This window comes from Macaca nemestrina, chromosome 9 (genome assembly GCF_043159975.1).
Source record: "Macaca nemestrina isolate mMacNem1 chromosome 9, mMacNem.hap1, whole genome shotgun sequence".
Taxonomy (NCBI): Eukaryota; Metazoa; Chordata; class Mammalia; order Primates; family Cercopithecidae; genus Macaca; species Macaca nemestrina.
In genome coordinates this window covers 66,050,240-66,062,063 of record NC_092133.1, presented here as the reverse complement: position 1 = coordinate 66,062,063, position 11,824 = coordinate 66,050,240, and the positions used below count along the sequence as shown (strand labels likewise).

The 11,824-nt window shown below is 44.7% G+C and overlaps 1 long non-coding RNA gene across 2 annotated transcripts; it reads right to left on the bottom strand.

The window, feature by feature from the left end:
* Positions 1–479: 479 nt before the first annotated feature.
* On the bottom strand, positions 480–11,824 carry LOC105466086 (uncharacterized). 2 transcript variants are annotated; one of them, XR_011607816.1, is made up of 4 exons: positions 11,724–11,824; positions 10,204–10,325; positions 6,637–6,991; positions 480–1,294 (listed from the first exon to the last, which is right to left on the bottom strand). It is a non-coding gene; the product is annotated as an uncharacterized lncRNA (long non-coding RNA). The 2 variants fall into 2 exon arrangements; XR_011607817.1 differs by lacking the exon at positions 11,724–11,824 and adding an exon at positions 11,006–11,386.

Sequence of the window (11,824 nt, the reverse complement as noted above, 5' to 3'; positions counted from 1 at the left end):
TCCACTGAGAGGAACTAGAAGCAATGACACCCAGGGGCAATAAGGACACTCCGTGCCCAGGTATTAGTTTCTAATTACCAATGTCCAATAAAAGGAACCTCAATAAAATGTGTGATGCTACGTCAAGGGCAGAAAAAGTATAAGATGAACCTAAAGCATCTTGTGCCAGAAAGTAAGGAAGTACTTCACATAAAAAAAAAAAAAAAATCAAAAGGCACAAGAGCCACACTGAATGAGCTTCCTATAGCCAAAGCTGTAACAATTTGAGCAACAAAAAATCTGATATAAATAAATGATTTAATAATAAATGCTGGAGAAGGAAGAACCGTGTTTTTGTTTTTTTGTTGTTGTTGTTGTTTTGTTTTGTTTTGTTTTTTGTTTTTTGAGACAGGTTCTCGCTCTGTTGTCCAGGCTGGAGTACAGTGGTGCGATCTCGGCTCACTGCAACCTCTGCCTCCCAGGTTCAATTGGGTCTCGTTCCTCAGCCTCCACAGTAGCTAGGACTACAGGTGTGAGCCACAATGCCTGACTAATTTTTGTATTTCGAGTAGAGATGGGGTTTTGCCATGTTGCCCAGGTTGGTCTTGAACTCCTGGTCTCAAGTGATCTGTCCGCCTCAGCTTCCCAAAGTGCTGGGATAACAGGTGTGAGCCACCGCACCTGGCTGGGAGAACCCTTTTCTTAAAGAAGAATTCTAATTAATAAATGAAGAGTGAATGAGGGCAATAGAGAAGTACAATTAGAAGATGATAGTAATGACCTCTGCAGTCAAGATCCATTGACTAATGCTAAAATTAGTGGGCAAACTACAGAAAGAGGATATTTGCATAGCTTCAAATTATCACCCTTCAAATACTTATTAATTACTGTGGGGGCTTTAACATATGTCCACAAATTCTTTGATGCGCCTCTGTATGGGAGTTTAGCTTAGCTCTCCTCTCCTTGAGACAGGCTGGATTTATGTCTCTCTTCTAAGTAATAGCTAGGGAAAAGGAAAAATAGTAACACTGATCAAGGAGAAACCTGGCAGATGCCACTTAACCAAGTGATCAAGGTTAACATCATTAGTGATAAGACATTGATATCATGTACTCTCTAGTGGGATGCCATAAGAAGGGTACATTACCTCTGTGGTATTCTTCCTCCAGATGTCCATAACTCAGTCAAACCATAAGAAAACATCAGAAAAATCCAACTTGGGGGCTATTTTACAAAACATCAGGCCAGCATTCCTCAAAAGCATCCGGACCATGAAAGACAAAGAAAGGCTGCAAAACCATCACAAACTGGGGACCTAAAGAGACATGACAATTAAATGCAATGTAATGTCATTGATTGGATCCTGAAACAGAAAAACAGAAAGACATTAGCGGAAAACAGAAAATCCAGATAAACTCTGTAGTTTAGTTAATGGTATTTTACTGACCTTAAGGTCTTAGTTTTGACAATATAGCTATGTAAGATATTAATATTACCAGAAGCTGGAAGAATGGTACAGAGAATTCTCCATACTGTCTTTCCAACTCTTCTATAAATCTAGAAATTATTTCAAAATGAAAAGCTTTTAGACATAAGGTATAGCTCTTAAATACATATATAGAGGAGGCATCAGTATGAAATTATGTGCCAGGTAGCTCATATTCAGGCAAAGGTGGATGCTGTATCACATGTATTCCAGCATTCTCTATCAGCTCCCAGTGTAACAGGGGAGAGAGTGAATAGATGGAGAGAGATGCCATAGCTCATATTTTAATTACATTAAGAAAGCTGCTGTTTCTTCACCCTAAGCTAGAGTACCCTGTGGCATTTATTCTACAAGGATCTCAAACTTTTGTTTAATGCTTTGTTTTTTTGAACTTTCAGATTTTTATATTATTTTCCCAAATAGACTTTAAACTCCCTGATGACTGGAGATTATGTTTTGTTTTATTTATGTATTTATTTATTTATTTCCGAACCAGAGTCTCACTCTATTGCCCAGGCTGGAGTGCACTGGTGCGATCTTGGCTCACTGCAACCTCCACCTCCCGAGTTCAAGCAATTCTCCCGCCTCTGCCTCCTGAGTAGCTGGGATTACAGGCGCGCACCACCACGCTCTGCTAATTTTTGTATTTTTAGTAGAGATGGGGTTTCACCACATTGGCCAGGCTGGTCTCAAACTCCTGACCTCGTGATCCACCCACTTCCGCCTCCCAAAGTGCTGGATTTACAGGCGTGAGCCACTGCGCCCGGCCTGGAGATTATGTTTTAAATTCAGTGCCTTCTCCTATTTACTTATCTATTTATTTAAGAATGGAGCTCTAGGTCTACACCTTCCTAGGTGGTATATAATCTTGCGTGTATCATATACCAAAATTTGCCTTCTGATTTGCATTATGCCGTGAACTGAATTGTGTCTCCCCCTATATTTGGAGATGAGCTTTTAGGAACTCATTAAGGTTAATTGAGGTCATGTGGGTGGGGCACTATCTAACGGGACTGGCAGCTTTCTAGGAAGAGGAAGAGAGAGAGATCTCTTTGCCATGGGAAGACACAGTGAGAAGCTGGTCCTCACTTTCTCACCAGGAGAGCCCTCACCAGGAACCAAACTGCTGCACCTTGATCTTGGACTTTCCAGTGTCCAGACCTGCGAGAAATGAATTTGTTGTGAAGCCACCCACTGCATGGTATTTGCTACGGCAGTCTGAGCTAACACATTTTGGGTTGAATTTAGTGTTTATTTTCCCTCAAATTGTTTTCAACCAAGTGTGGTAGGTACTTCTTGCCTTCCCCCGCCTCATGTTATTTGGAAAGGTCTGGGGCATTAATTGAACTTGGACTTTTAGTTGGGGAAACCAAAGGATGCTAAAAGTCTCATAATTTATAAGACAGCCCTTCAAAAAGAAGCATTTCTCACTCAAAATGACAATTGCACCCTCAGTATTGAAAGCAAACAAACAAAACAGTAAATGGCTAAGCAGCAGATTAGACAAAGTTCTGAAAACAGAAAATCCAAATAAACTCTGTAGTTTAGTTAATGATATTTTACTAACCTCCATGTCTTAGTTTTGACAATACACTATGTAAGATATTAATATTACTAGAAGCTACCAGGCTCAGTATCTCACACCTGTAATCCCAGCACTTTGGGAGGCCGAGGCAGGTGGATCACTTGAGGTCAGGAGTTCGAGAGCAGCCTGGCCCACATAGCAAAACCCTGTCTCTACTGAAAATATAAAAATTGGCCAGGTGTGGTGGCACCCACCTATGGTCCCAGCTACTTGGGAGGCTGAGACAGGAGAATTGCTTGAACCCAGGAGGTGGAGGTTGCAGTGAGCCGAGATCACGCCACTACACTCCAGCCTGGGCAACAGAGCGAGACTCTGTCTCAAAAAAAAAAAAAAAAAAAAAAAAGAAAGAAAGAAAAAAAAAAAAGGAAAGAAAGAAAGAGCCCTGAAAACAACACAGAGAGAGAAAGCGCATACTTGAAAGGTTCAGAGATGTAGACAATAGAATAAAAAAGTATGTGACACAGGTGTAATCAGAGTCCTGAAAGGAGACAATAGAAAGCATAGAAGAGAGGGAACATTTTGAAAGAATGCTTGAGAATTAGATACACAGATCTACAGATAAAAGAAGAACATTTCTTTTTTTTTTTTCTTACTTGAAGTTCTAGGGTACATGTGCAAAACATGCAGGTTTGTTGCATATGTATACATGGTTTGCTGCACCCATTAACTCGTCATTTACATTAGGGATTTCTCCTAATGCTATCCCTCCCCCAGTCCCCCCCCCACCCTGCCGACAGGCCCCGATGTGTGATGTTCCCCTCCCTATGTCCAAGTGTTCTCTTTATTCAATTCCCACCTATGAGTGAGAACATGCGGTGTTTGGTTTTCTGTCCTTGCAATAGTTTACTGAGGATGATGGTTTCCAACTGCATCCATGTCCCTGCAAAGAACATGAACTCATCCTTTTTTATGGCTGCATAGAATTCCATGGTGTGTATATGCCACATTTTCTTAATCCAGTCTATCATTGATGGACATTGGGTTGGTTCCAAGTCTTTGCTATTGTGAATAGTGCCGCAATAAACATATGTGTGCATGTGTCTTTATAGTAGCATGATTTATAATCCTTTGAATATATACCCAATAATGGGATCGCTAGGTCAAATGGCATTTCTAGTTCTAGATCCTTGAGGAATTGCCATACTGAAAGGAAGATACGTTTCTAACATACATATATCATACATCCAATAGAATGGATAAAAAGAAATCCACACCATGTCTACTGAAGGGAGATTTTAGACCACCAAAGATAAAGAGAAAATCTTAACAGCAGTCAGACAGAAAAGACCACTCATCTACCAAAAAATTACAATTAGATTGCCAGTTATCAGCCATGGGAGGGGCCAAAACATAAGGGAAAATACCTTCCAAATGCTGAGGAAAAGATTGATCATCAGCCCAGAGTTTTATATGCAGCAAAATTATCTTCCAAAATTATCATTTCAAAAATACATATTTCAGGTAAATAAAAACTTTGGGGTTTCCACTAACCTTCATAAAAGGAACTCCTAAGGAGACTGGACTTCAGGAGCATCATGAATCTCATTTCCTTTAGTAATGGAAATAGCCCCAAAGCAGGAGACAGAAGACCCAGTGTTTCCCTGGGAAGCAGGCAGCCAGTTAGCGTGGATAGCTGGGTAGGTGAGTGCAGGGCTGGGTGGATGCAAGGCTGAAAGCCTTGGCTGCTGGGATGCCCTACAGCATCCCAGCTCATAGATTCTGCCCTTGCCTCATCCCATCCAACTTCCCTGAGGGGGTTCGAAGTTTAAAAAAATATGTAAATCTTACCTTTTCTCTGATTTTTTTTTTTTTTTTTTTTTTTTTTTTTTTTTTTTGAGAAGGAGACTCGCTCTGTCGTCCAGGCTGGAGTGCAGTGGCGTGCTCGGCTCACTGCAACCTCCGCCTCCTGGATTGAAGCAATTCTCCTGCCTCAGCCTCCCAAATAGCTGGGACTACAGGCGCGCACCACCATGCCCAGCTAATTTTTGTATTTTTAGTAGAGACGGGGTTTCACCATGTTGGCCAGGATGATCTGGATCTCCTGACCTCGTGATCTGCCCGCCTTGGCCTCCCAAAGTGCTGGGATTACAGGTGTGAGCCACCAAGCCTGGCCGCTCTGATTTTTTAAAATAGTTTTTTTTGTTGTTGGAGAAGATACATGACAAAAAATTTATCATTAGCAACATTAAAATACACTCACAATGTTGCACAACCATCTCTCTGATTTGGCTCTTATTTACGTATTGTTAGATGCTTGTTATGTAAGGGATGAGGAAAAAGTAGAAAGAAAGAAGTAAAGATTATCCAAAAGTTTACTCTCTGAATACAGCCATGGTGAATACCTGAGGCCACCACTCCCAAACCTTGCACTGAGGCCCCCGGGGGCACCATCGCCAGTTCACGGAGTGGCTGCGGGGATATTTTAAATTTTGTGGGAAACACAGTGACACCTGCTGGATGCTCCGCACACTACCAGTTTCAGCATTAGGGCCTGCTACATTCCTTTCAGTGACATCATATCTTTGCCAAGTGTTTTGGTGGTTGCTGTGATAAAAAGCAAATACCATGTGCAAATCATTGTGGACCAGGAAATGAGGTGATGGCGTCCGACATGATTCCAAGGTTTGGGAAGCTGTGCAGTACCCAACATATTATACATCCCATTAGAAAATAACTGTGGTTAAGAATGGAATAAAAATATATTTTCCTTTATGTGTATTTTTTAGATGGCTACAAAGTTGTTAGGACAGACATACACATTGATTTATTCAGACCTAACTACTTAATAATGGATCTTTTTGGTGTTTCTTTTGGTCTTGGGGGCACATACGTAATAAAACAAATTACTGTGACACTAAGGGTGCTATGAAAAGGGAAGTTTGGGAGTCTCCATTCCAAGGCATTTACATCGAACTTTTCGGTGTGTCCAAAAATGACTATATTAATATCTTCTTCTTAATTAAGCTCATGTATGGATACAATTTTATAATGAGTATTACCATCAATCAGTTGAAGAAACTGAGCTCCAGAAAGGAGGAGTCACACAGATAGCCAGGTCCCTATTTGTCACACCTTGCTGATTCTCCCTTTAAAAGCCCCAGGATGGCAGATCTCAAGAGCCAGCCTCACCAATCAACATCTATGAGGCTTAGAATCACCCTGTCTTACTTTAGGCTGTTGGCGTGGTGCAGCACCGGTTCACTGATAAATCAGAAATGCCCCAATCTTCCCTCATTACCCTGAAAGTTCATCCACCCTTTGAACATAGGATTCTCAAAATAGCTGATGACTCTGGAAAAAGAAATCCATTGAGCTATTATCAACCATGGATACCTCCATGTGAACAAGCATATAACAGCCTTTCCTGAGAGAAGCTTTGATAAGAAAAAAATTAGGTCTCCGAGAAGAGTGGGTAGGCTGGGTGTTTTAGATGGGACTCTTTGGAAATACTGATGCAGAGATTTGTGCAGAAAGAACAAGTCCTGCCTCACTTGGTTCCTTAGGCCTTCTGTAGGTGCTCCCTGCAGAAGGAGCCAAGCGAGGCAGGACTGGGAAAGGGAGGAGGTGAACCATGATGAGGTTGCACCTGAGGCCTCAGCCATCCTATGGGGAGTCTCTGCAGCTGAGATGGTCCTCCAGCATTGTCCCAAATTGAGGCACGGGGTGGGCCTTCATATCCTAATATCAGATTGTCATTGGTTGTAGTCACCCATGGCAGCAGATGTGACCCAGAGGGAGGCAGTCTCCAGAATGCAGCTGTGAGCCATCCGCAGCTAAGAGTCCCAGCAGCTGGAGGATGGGTGATCAGCCTTGCAGAGCAGACCTGGCGAGAGCCCTTCACTATTCAGTTCAGGGCCATCTTCAGAAAGGAGAGGAGATGCTCTCAAGACAGAGCTGTGAGCTGGCGCCTCTCACTCAGGACTGCAGGGGCCAAAGGGAATCTGGTAGGAAAGGAGAAGTTGTTCAGTTCTTTTGGGGACAAGGAGAAGTCATCCCCAGATCTTAGAATCTTAGAATCAGAACAGAGGGTCAAATGTAGCCTCTAGATGCATTTTGTCTGACTCACAAGTTGCCAACACTTGAAAATTAGGAAATTTTGGCCGGGTGTGGAGGCTCACACCTGTAATCTCAGCACTTTGGGAGGCCAAGGAGGGCAGATCACCTGAGATCAGGAGTTTGAGACCAGCCTGGCCAACATGGTGAAACCCCATCTCTACTAAAAATACAAAAATTAGCCAAGTGTGGTGATGCATGGCTGTAATCCCAGCTACTCGGGTGGCTGAGGCAGGAGAATCTCTTGATCCTGAGAGGTGGAGGCTGTAATGAACAGAGATCGTGCCACTGCACTCCAGCCTGGTTGACAAAGCGAGACTCCATCTTTAAAAAAAAAAAAAGAAAAAAGAAAAGAAAAGAAAATTAGGAGATTTGGAGCTGGGTGTGATGGCTCACACCTGTAATCCCAGCACTTTGGGAGGCCAAGGCAAGTGAATCACCTGAGGTCAGGAGTTCAAGACCAGCATGGCCAACATGGTGCAACCCATCTCTACTAAAAATACAAAAATTAGCTAGGCGTGGTGGCACATGCCTGTAGTCCCAGCTACTAGGGAGGCTGAGGCAGAAGGATCGCTTGAACCTGGGAGGCAGAGGTTGCAGTGAGCCAAGATAGTGCTATTGAACTCCAGCCTGGGCAACAAAGCGAGACTCTGTCTCAACCAAAAAAAAAGAAAGTAAGTAAATTAGATTTTATATAAAAAATCATATGTCCTGCTTCTCTTTAAAAAGCTAAACATCTAGACATTATCAGGTTTACATCTCTCCAGGGCCTGAGGTGACCCCTTTCAATTGGGTCTGTGCCCTCCAATTTGCCATAGTCCCCACCACTCCCTGTAGCCTCTCTGATAACCATGTATCCTTGCCACAGTGCTTTACCCTCATTTTTAGGCACCTGGGTATCCCCACTTATGTATGTTCCAAGCCTGGCCCCTATGGGTACTGCGTTGGCCACTCTGACTTTAGAAGTTCCCGCTTACTGATTGGGCAGTGACTCAGGAACAAGCCTGAGACAAGGAGGTAGTTCTCCCTCTCTGGACTAAAGAAAACCATGGACTTCTATGGCAACCAGTCCATGCCAGTCTGGTGGCTTGATCAGCTCTGGGCGGGAAGGTTGATGAGGGAGGACAAGGCCAACCATTTTCCACCTCCCACTGTCTTCTTCGAAGGCCCTAAGAAGTGGCTGGGGAGGGGACATCCAGGACCTGGGTGTTCCAGGATAGAGGCTTCTGGCTGCTATAGTTGCCCTGGGGTTGGCTGGAGCCAGGACCTCTCTGGAGAGGCACAGAGGGAACTTCAGAAGATGCCAGTCCATCCCCATCACCCCATTGCCACCTTAGAATCTCACCTTCACAAGGTCGGAAAGACTGTTCCAGGGTCTATACTCACTCCACACCAGAAACTCAGATTCCTTCTTAAGTGTCTCCACATACAGTCATTCAGTCTCAGCTTGCACTCCTCCGGCGACAGGGAGCTCACTAGTCCCTAAAGCAATGCATTCATTTGGTTCTTGGCCAACTCTACTAGAAAGATCTTCCAAATGCGAAGCCATATGCTGGTTCCCTGTAACTTCTGCCATCTTCAAGGCACCCGTTAGAATGGGTGGGCCAAATGCCCATCCATCATTTACCACATATTTAGAAATACCTACTATGTCCTTGTCATTGGACTGGTAATGTCATGGCGAATCAGGCAGACATGGCTACTGTCCTCTTAAAAAAGGAATGATGGACACTAAATAAAGAGTTACAACTGTGCTTAGGCCCTGAAGGAGAAATTGAAGGAGTATACACGATAAGGGGAAGAGCAAATATCCTCATCTGGTCTGGATGAGGGCTGGGGGAGGAATGTCAGGGAGGGCTTCTCACAAAGAGTGACTTTCACCTGAGGCCTGAAGCTTGAGGAGGAGTTGTAGAAGGTAAAGGGTCGGAAGAGCAACAATGTGCAAAGGCCCTGAGGCAGAAGGAGCATCCAGGAGGGGCCTGGAGCTGAGCTGGCGGCACAGGGGCCCTCACATGACAAGGTGGGTGTGCAGCCTAGTCAGGCAGGGCAGGCCTGTAGGATTGGAGACCTTATCCTCAAGGCAATAGAAGCCACTGACCAGGGAGTTAAGCAACATGACAGATCTCTCATTTCCTCTCTGGGATCCTTCCTACCGCTTTGATGATCAGCCTAACCGATTTTACCTGGATGTAAATGTGGTTTCCCGTGAAGTTCCCTCTGTGCCTCTCCAGAGAAGTCCTGGCTCCAGCCAACCCCAGGGCAACTACAGCAGCCATAGGCCTCTGTCCTGGAACCACCCCAGGTCCTGGATGTCCCCTCTCCAGCCACTTCTTAGGGCGCTCAGAAAAGAGAGTGGGAGGTGGAAAATAATTGGCCTTGTCCTCCTTCATCACCCTTCCTGCCCAGAACTGACCAAGTCACCCCTTCTAAAAAGAACCCCATTGGGGAAGAGAGGAGGGAAGTGAATAATCCATCCCTTTGCTCAGCTCCCCCAGAGGAAACAGGGCAGAACAAACTAGCAGCACTCAAAGGCCTCAGCTGGAAAACCACTCAGGGTTTCCAGGATCTGACCTGACAGCAGCTCTGAGAGGGCCTGAGCAACCAAGGAAACACCAGCGACGGGGCCTCCGTCTGATGTCTGTCTGCCTCCACGGGAACTTCTCCCGGAAGCCTGGTGGGGGCTGGAAGCAGATCTGCTCACCTCCCAGCCTGCTTAAGCCTGCAGAGGTGGCTGGTCACCCCGTGCAAAGCAACCACACCCACCGCAAACTGATCAGTATTATTTTAAAACACCCCAAACAGACCAATTAAATCTTACAATTGCTTTGACTATTTTTCTTTCTAATTCATTAGGATGATGCCATTTAATTATTCCTTTAACCAAGGCAACCATTTAAATCAGCCAACACATGGATTCAGTCCTCAAAAAATAATCAGCCAAGGCCAGGCACAGTGGCTTATGCCTGTAATTCCAGCACTTTGGGAGGCGGAGGTAGGTGGATCATTTGAGGCCAAGAGTTCCAGACCAGCATGGCTAATTCAGGGAAACCCTCTCTGTACTAAAAATACAAAAAAATTAGCTAGGCATGGTGGTGCACACCTGTCATCGCAGCTACTCAGGAGGCTGAGGCATGAGAATCATTTGAACACAGGAGGTGGAGGCTGAAGTGAGCTGAGACCAGGCCACTGCACTCCAGCCTGGGCAGCAGAGGGAGACACTGTCTTAAAAAAAAAAAAAAAAAAAAAAAAAAAAGTCAGCCAAGACACAGTGGCCCAGTGAATGACATTTATTTATTTAGCACTTCTTATATGCCAGGCACTAGGCACTATTCTCAGTATTTAACAGACATTTGCCCATTTGATCCTCACAATTCTGCAAGGCAGATAACATTATTTTCCCATTGTACGTATGAGGAAATTGAGGCACAGGGAAGTTGGCAAAAATTGTTGGGACCACTGTTGATGAGTGGCAGACTTGGAATCTGAATGACAGTATGGTTCATGGTGCTTGACCTAGGCCCAGAGGCACCCTTGGGGCTCTGAGTAGGATGGAGGGTGGTGTCACCCACCCCTTGGATCCACTGGGTTTTTTCTCCAGCATAAAGATTTTTGAAATAAAATGTTCCAAGGCTTCAAATAAATTTGCAAATCTCTGGCAAGAGAGCTTTATCTGAAGAGGCAGGGACTGTGCACCCTCTTCTCTCAAATCCTGATTTTAAGGTCTGAATTGGGACCCAAGGAAACACACCAGGAGATTCGCACCTTCAGCCAAGTTTGGGGGAAAAAAAGAACTTGCTTTGAGTTCCAGCTCCTCTCTATTGGTGTTAGGCCATGTTTGCATTGCTGTAAAGAACTACCAGAGACTGGGTAATTTATAAAGAAAAGATGTTTAATTGGCTTACGGTTCTGCAGGCTATAAAGGAAGTATAATATCAGCATTTTCTCGACTTCTGGGAGGCCTCGGGGAGCTTTCACTCACTGTGGAAGGTGAAGTGAGAGCAGACATGTCTTACCTGATGCGAGCAGGAGCAAGAGGGTAGAGGAGGTGCCACACACTTTTAAACAACCAGATCTCATGTGAACTCAGAGTGAGAAATCACTCATCACCAAGGGGATGGTGCTAAGCCATTCATGAGGATCCATCCCCATGATCCAATCACCTCCCACCAGGTCCCACCTCCAACACTGGGAATCACATTTCAACATGAGATTTGGAGTGGACAGACATCCAAACCATATTACTATCCTCGATAGGGCCTAGGTCAAGCCCTGAACCCCAGCATTTTTGTCTATAAAATGGGCACGAATCCTGTCCTGCCTCCTAGAGCTACATTGTGGTACAATGAAATCAACACTGTGCTACAGAATTGCAGGGACTGCGGTGACATCAATGATGGCTGTGTTCCTTCCAAGTCACAGCTGTAGTGGTGTGGATCTGCTCCCAAACCTGTGATGAGGGCAAAAAGACAGATGACGAGGGATACCCTGGGGTTGGGTTTCTGGAGAATCCAAACATTGATGGTACAGAGAAAACACAGGCTAGAGCACATGTTTTTGACAAAGGCATGCATAGACCCACTGGCTAACCACCAACACTGTGACTAAGATGTTTAAATTCACCTCGTGTCCTTCTAAGTGGAGTGGTGCAGGGAGGGACAGAGAGGAGCACGGACTCGGGAGTCAAACAGACACAGGCTTGCATCTGGACCACTTCCTCGTAC